Genomic DNA, 8,150 nt, shown 5'->3' with positions numbered 1-8,150 from the left:
AGTAAGGTCAACTGCAGAATGCCACAGGTTATAATTTTACCTGTAAAGCTCGGGGAGCATGATCATCCGAAAGATGGAAAACCATAGACTCTACCACTGAGTGCATGGAAATGCCAAAGAACAAGGAAAAATCATCAACTATCCATTTCCATTCAGTATCAGGCTTAGTCCAATGCCGATCGAACTGATAATACATAAACTGAAATCAGGTTAAGAGAGCATGAAAGTTTAAAGAAATTGTATTAAAATAAATAAATAAATAAATCAATATATCATCGAGGATACTATTGCTTGTTTTGCAAGCACCATATTGGAAGTCCTGCGAAGAAAGAGTGTCAGCAGCAGCTCGCAAATTGAACGATAGTGGTGAATTATCATCTTGCAAACATGAATGAAATATCCAATAACTTTCATCTATTCCCAAATTTGATATTGCATCCCTAATAAAAAGAGTGTTTTCTACCGGAACCTATTGAGATAGTTGAGCAGTCAGACCATGATTTGCTTGATTGCAGCCTCCTTTCTTTCAAGGGCATCCAAGCCCATGCTTTAGAATTGTCTGACCCAGAAAATAGTGATTGAATATTGCGAAGAAATTGGTGCCTAGCACACCCAATCAAAATGCAAATAGCTCTTATAATACACAAATGAATAGAAGAGCATTCTCATAAGAATATGATCCACAAATTGAGAAATATCTCAAATTCATTCATATGATATTTGTCTACTAGATCATATTTCCAGGAAATATTAGGAAATGTAAATACATCATTCAATAAGAAGCAAAGAATCATTCTACAATTGGAAGAATCAAGGCAAACTAACCTGCTTTGTTTTCAGAACATTCTATAAGAGAAGAGATACAAATCAGCCAGTTGAGCAGCAAATGTCTCTTTAAATGACAAGGTCACCACCTCAATAACATTTGAAAGACCACTTAGATCCAACACAAACTTCTGCATAATACTCATAGCTTCTGATCCCTACCTGTCTGCAACATTTTTAAGGAATAAACTCCAGATTGTTCTCTCAAAACAATTAATAGGTACCAAAGAATGAAAAGTGTTGCCTTGCTTATATGTAGTTTCAAACATTTGTGTTTCCCTAATAAAGAACATTTGTTTATAAGTTCCCTCATGAATGTTAACAGCATAATGAGAACTAAACTATTGAATGCAATAGATTTTACTTCTCAAATCACTAAAGAGGCAACAAGAAGTAGTATGAGTACCAAATATTGAAATAGTTGTGACATCTTCCAAATGTTAGATGGAAGTGCAGAGCTTTTATTTTAATTCACAAATTGATGCTAATTGTTAGAAGGAACAAATGGTACCTTGGGGACAGTTCATTGAAGCTGAAGCTTCTTGATTGACTCGATTTGCTTTGCAGGATTTAGTCCCTTGGGGCATGCATGGGCACAGTTCATGATAGTGTGACAATGGTACAGCTTGAACTCATCATTTATGGCATTCAACGCTCCTTAGGTATTTTCACTCATGTATTGAAACTCTTTTGAATATGCACACAAGACTACATACCTGATGTGTTATAATCTATAAGTGTTTTGGTTATGATGAACTCTTGGTGTAGTGACCGAGCATCGATTTGATGTGTAGTTGTTTTATTACAAGTATTGTATATATGTTTGTAATTAAGGAGTGATCATTGAAAATGAGATGATATAAGCTTGTACTTCATATTGCCACAGTGCACATGTTTATATGTTTTCTATCATTTTTTGATATTATTGTATGATGTATATTAAAAACACAATATTGGTAAATTATTGTATAGACAATGATTTATTATTCTCTAGTATGTGTTAAGAAACGATAACGATAAAAAACATAACAGCTAAATTGATAATGGTTTTGTTCTTTTCAATACAAACGACAACGATTAAAAATCATTGTCCAAGATAAAAAAAAATCATGGTAAATCGACGCATTGAGAAAGATAGGTCATTCAAAGACAACGGTTATAACCTACTGTCTTATCACTTGAAACACAATGGTAAAAAACTGTTATAAAATATCATTGTAAATCGATGTATTGAGAAAGATAGGGTGCTCAAGGACAATAGTTATAAACCGTTGTCTTTTCACTTGAAATACAATGATGATAAATCATTGTAAAAGGCTAAAAAAATCCATTGTAAATCAATGAATTGAGAAAGATAAGACCCTCAAAAGGGTTAAAAACCATTGTATTTTCCTTAAAACGACAATAGTTAAAAATCGTTATCTTTTGAGAGCCCTATCTTTCTCAACACGTCAATTTACAATGGATTTTTGGGACCTTTAAAAATGGTTTTTCACCATTATCTTTTAACAATTTTATTGTAGTGCACATTGGTCATAGAGACTTATACTTTGACATTCTAAATAAGCATCTCCTTGGAGGTGTGACCCCGGGATAATTAGGTATAAGTTAAAGTGCTCAAAAGTATTTGGATAGCCCATGTAGGATCAATGCGTGCTAGAAGGGGGGGGGGGTGAATAACACTCGTGGTTTTTTCACTCGTTTCGAAAAACTTGATCGCGTAAAAGTTTGTGCAACGAAAATTAAAGAGCAAAAAGTAAGAGAACAAAAACCAAGTTGACACCTTTGGTTTTACTTAGTTCGGAGCCTGTGACGACTCCTACTCCAAAGTCCACGATTGTTGATCGATTGCGTTGGGCAATCAACTATCAATTCGTAAAAGCTCTACATATATGCAAGTACAAGTATTAAAACTAAAATATACCGACAACAAATGATTAGCAGTTGTTCAGTGATTGTCGAAGCAGCAGCTGAGCATTGTTGAGTTGTTTCGGAGCAATGTGCACGTAAGATGATCGTTCTGAATATGTTGTTCGAAGTTGTTGGTCGACCCTCCTTTTATAGTCGAGCCAAACCTGATCCAGATCCACTAATCTCGGGATCAGTCTTTGAGTCGATGTTGATCGGTTGACCGATCCAAGTGTTCCGTCGACCGAACCCTCTGAACCTGCCTAGCTTCTCGTCCACATGCTTCTACTCGGATAAGAATCTTCATTCGACTGACCAATCCCGCTATTCGGTGGACCGATCCTGCTAACCTCGCTGGCCAATCTGATCCGATCCACTCGGCTCGACCACGTCGATGCCTATCCATAGTTCGATCGACTAAACCCCAGGTTTGGTCGACCGATCCTTCGGTCGAACCCGGTCAGTTGGCTGGAAATATACTCTGCTTGCTTGGAGGTACGGTCGACCAATCCCCGGTTCGATCGACCGATCAAGGCCGAAACTTCAACCTGTAAAATGTTAGTTTCCCTACAAAACAAAGTTAGACAAATAATAGTTAAGCAATATATAACTTTTGACAGCCTTCAAATTGTCCGGTTCTGACTTTTAGATTTCCTCTGGAAACCCTAGGTCGAATCGATGCCTACTATTCCACATGTCTTCACCTACTCCTCTCAGGAGAGTTACATTTTGCCAGACTGGCCCTTCAAACCGACTGAACTTTTGCTCAGCGTCCGAGACTTCAGGCCTTCATGCTGAACGCCCGCTCCACGACCTGTCCAAACTTTCACCTGGTCCGCAACCACCAGGATTTTTACCTAGAGTCCCCGACTTTATGATTTCACCCAAAGTGCTCAACCCGTCAAGACTTTCCATCTATGGTTACCACCCCCTAGGACCAAGGGTTACCTCCCCCTAGGGTTTTCCATAACCTAGAATTACCACCCCCTAGGACCTAGGGTTACCTCCCCCTAGGGTTTTCCACCTTCCTACTATTCACTAGGACTTTTGTCTAAGAACACTTAAAACTTTCATGCAAGCTCAATCATACTTGTTAGATAACAAGATCACTTAATTTTGAATCTTTTTCCATAATTAAAACTTAGGTTTGATCGTCTGGTGCTCCCTGTACCAACAATCTCCCTCTTTTTTATTATGGAAACCTAGTTCAAAATTAAGTAAAATATAACAATATTTACTGTAATATAATGAAAAGGAATTTAATCATAAGCATAAAAAAAACTCCCCCTTATGCTCATATTTTATGTTTAATTCTTAACTTTAACTTTTCTCTCCCTCTTTTCCATATATCAAAAAAGAGAGAGAAAAAGAATCTTTAAATCTGAAAGGCAAGTTTTTAATTTTTTTAATTCTCCTTGAAGGGTAGCACTTACTTGGCCTAAAAATCATTTACCTTTTAAACAAAATTGCTAAATACCTAGCTTTGAAAATGTTTTCTTTGAAAAAAAACTTTAGATCAATACTTAGCTTTTAAAAAGTTTTTAGCAAAAACTTAGTTAAGTGCTTAACTTTAAAAAGATTTTAATAAAAAACATAGTTAACTGCTTATCTTTAAAAGGATTTTAAAAACTTAGTTAAGTACTTAGTTTTAAATAGATTTTGATAAAAAAAAAAAAACATAGTTAAGTACTTAGCTTTAAAAAGATTTTAAAAACTTAGTTAAGTACTTAGCTTTGAAAATGACTTTGCCTTTATAAAAAAACTTAGTTGATCTTAAGTTTTGAAAATATCTTAGCTTTTTCTAAAAAAAAACTTAGCTAAATTTAAGTTTTGAAAATGTCTTAGCTTTTCCAAAAAAACTTAGCTAAATTTAATATTTGAAAATGACTTAGTTTTTCTAAAAAGGACTTAGCTAAATTTAAGCTTTGAAAATACTTAACTTTTTCAAAAAAAAACTAAGTTAAGTTTTGAAAATAACTCCGCTTTTTAAAAAACTTAGTTAAGTATATAAAAATTTAGTTAACAATACTTTTTCAAAAAAATATTTGAACTTGCTTTTTTTTAAAAAATATTTTTCAAATAAAATATTTAAGGTTGATTTTCAAAAATAGTTAAACTTTATTTTTAAAAATAGTTAAAAAAAACTTTAGCTTCCTTTTTAAAAAAAACTTATTTTTCAAATACAAAAATATTTGACTTTGCTTTTTCAAATAAAATATTTAAAATTTATTTTCAAATAGACTTCCTTTTTCAATTTTTTTTTTTAAAAAATACTTTAACTTAAAGAGATATTGAATTTTGATATTTTGAAAAATAGAAAAATACTTTAACTTTGAGATTTTTTTTTTAAAAATGTTTAACTTAACTCCTTAAACTTCCTTTCACTCTTCCTTAATTAATGCTAAAAGAAATGAATACTTTAAGTTTTAGGATCCTAGACTCCAAGCATGAGAGTTCAAAATTAAAATGTAACTATTTATTTTCCTAATTTTTCATCTTATCCATTCTATGTTACCAAGTATATTCAACTTATGAATTTGTGAGATGGAGTTAAGTTAATTTTTATGTTGATTTTATCTTTGACTTTGGAAATTATTTATAATATTGAAGAATATTTAAGTTTGTAATAAGTTAAGTTAAATTTAGAATTCAAAATTATTGAATTTGAATTTCAAAATTAATTATAATTTGAAGATTAATTAGATTTGGACATTTGAAGATAATTAAAATTTTAAAAATTAATTATGATTTGAAAATAATTAAGATTTTAAAAATTAATTATGATTTGAAAATAATTAATAATTAAAAATATTTAAGATTTTGAGTATTAAATTATGATTTGAAAATAATTAAGATTTTAAAAATTAATTATGTTTTTGAGATTCATTAAATATTGAAATTAATTAGATTTTAAAATTAACTAGGTTTTTAAAATTAATTAGATTTTTAAAATTAATTATACTTTTGAAATGACACTTTTAAGATTTTGTAATTAATTAGAATTTTTAAAATTAATTATGATTTTAAAATTAATTATATTTTTGAAATTAATTATAGTGACTTAGATTAATTAAATTGAATTAATTTTAATTCAATTTTAATTAAGTTAACATAACTGAATTGAGTTTAATTAATTTAGATTTGATTAACTACTTTTTATTTTGAATCTAGGTCCATCTTATCATTTTCTAGATTTTCAATCAGGGAACCTTAATAGTTTTGTGAGATGATTTATTTTATCTTCAGTTTAAATTGAAGTCTAAGGATTGATTCACATTTGAGTTAGACTAAGGTTTAATAGTTAATCAATTATATATTCATTTTAATAATTGACTTCTCGGCTATGACGAGACACTAGGCCTTCTTGGATATTGGATCATCAATCATTTCTGGACAAAGTCTTTTTAAAAAATAAAATATTTAATTTCCTTTCTAAAATTTCTAGATCTAACTAGTCAAGTGTGAATCAAGCCCAAGTCCTTATCTATCCTAATCTAAGCATGAATAATAAAAAGCAGCAATGCAAATATCACACAAATTTATGAATATAGTCTTTCTATTGGCTCCTCCTGGATCATAGCCTCAATAGGGTCTAACAAGGTAATTGATTTGACCTTTGGGGATTCAATATTAACCAAGTCCAATTTGATTAATCAAGTTAGACTTGGGGACCCATGCTTGGACTATTTTTCTATTTGTTCGGTTAACAAGTGATAAATAAGATCTAAACTTATGGTTAGCCTTGTATCCAAGTCCAGATCGATTGTATACAACCCTTTGTTTTCTAAGAATTAGGTCAAGACTCTTGGAACCCAAAGTGAACTATTCCAATGAGTCCTTAAGTTCTTTGACTTGACTTTTAAATTGGAATTCTCTTCCTCAAGTTATTGGACTTGAGTTGAGGTTCCTTCTTGAACTTGCTCAGTCAAAGAACTCGAGTTAGTCACTTCCTTAAGAGTTGTTACCTCCTTTTGGAGTGATTTGACCCAGAGATTGTATTTGGCCAATTTTATTAATTGGTATTCAATTAAATTTTGCAATTCATCTATTTGAGTACCAGCGAACAGAGAACTTACAATGTTGTTTGACCCTTCAGAAATGAATGTGAATCCGTGGCTTCTTTCGGACTTAGTTTTTTATTCTGCTTCGATTTCAGACTCGGATTCGATTTCGTCAACGTACGCTTGTGCTGGTAGAGCAACAAAGCTTGCTTGCTCGTGTTCTTTGTCAGAATCTTTCGAGGATTTGGACCATGTTGCCTTCAAAGCCTTCCTTCTTTTTTGCTTCTGTTTATAGTGTCCCTTCTGGTTGCAGCTGAGCATGTAACTCTATACTTGACCTTCGTGTTCTATTGAGTTACCTTCTTCCTTCTAAGTGCTTTCTGAACTAGTTTAATTATTTCGGTGGTGATTTCATCTTCTTCTAAGTTCGATTCATTTTCGTTCTCGGGTTTGATTTGGTGTTTGATTTTTGGTTCTCGTATTCTGCTTGTACCTACAATAAAAGCAATATCTTTCTCACCCGGCAATGCATTAGTCTGTTCGTGTAACTCAAAATCAGAAAATAATTCATCTAATCTAATAATTAAAAGATCCTTGGATACTTTGTAAGCATCTACCATCGATGCCCACAAGATATTCCTCGGAAAAGCATTCAGCACGTACCTTATTACGTTGTGATTCTCCACTTTCTATCTGATCACGTGGAGTCCGTTCAGAAGATCTTGGATGCAAGCATGTAGCTGGCTCGCTGACTCACCTTCCTGTATTTTTATATTATATAATTTGTTTAATAGTAGATCTCGCTTGCTTACCTTCGTGTCAGAAGTACCCTCATGCAGCTCGATCAATTTTTCTCACAGCTCCTTTGCGCTTGAAAATGGACCGACTCTGTTCATCTCTTCTTTTGTCAGGTCGTATTGTCTAGAGTACATGTTGCCTTTGTTGGATCGAAAAGAATTCAGATATCTCCACAATGACATGATATTGTCCACTTTGGGCCTAGACTCTCATGACTTTGCTCTTGGGCTCTACCCAAAAGGCCTCATGCCAATGGAGATATCTTTCTCTTATAAACCATGATCTTTCCCATGTGTTTTCAATGTGGGACTATGTTTGCAACCTTGCAACCCCAACAATCCCCCCCTCAAACAAAGGACCACAGGCTTTCCATGTCCGATCCTCAACCCACCAGGTCTTCCTGCCCCTCGGTCCACCCGACCTGCTACTAGGACTTCCTTGTCTAGCCGCAACTAGGACTTCCTGCCTGGTGCCTGATCCTCTTGATCCGAACATAGGAGCCCCCACTTTTTTTGTTCGAGGTCAATATTGTACCCACATGGCTCAATCAGACCATAGCTCTTGTGCACAGTCGACGATTAAACCTTCTGGCAGTCCGGGCTCTAATACCAATTGTTG

Source organism: Zingiber officinale, chromosome 1A, assembly GCF_018446385.1.
Source record: "Zingiber officinale cultivar Zhangliang chromosome 1A, Zo_v1.1, whole genome shotgun sequence".
Lineage (NCBI taxonomy): Eukaryota > Viridiplantae > Streptophyta > Magnoliopsida > Zingiberales > Zingiberaceae > Zingiber > Zingiber officinale.
This window is presented reverse-complemented; position numbering follows the sequence as displayed.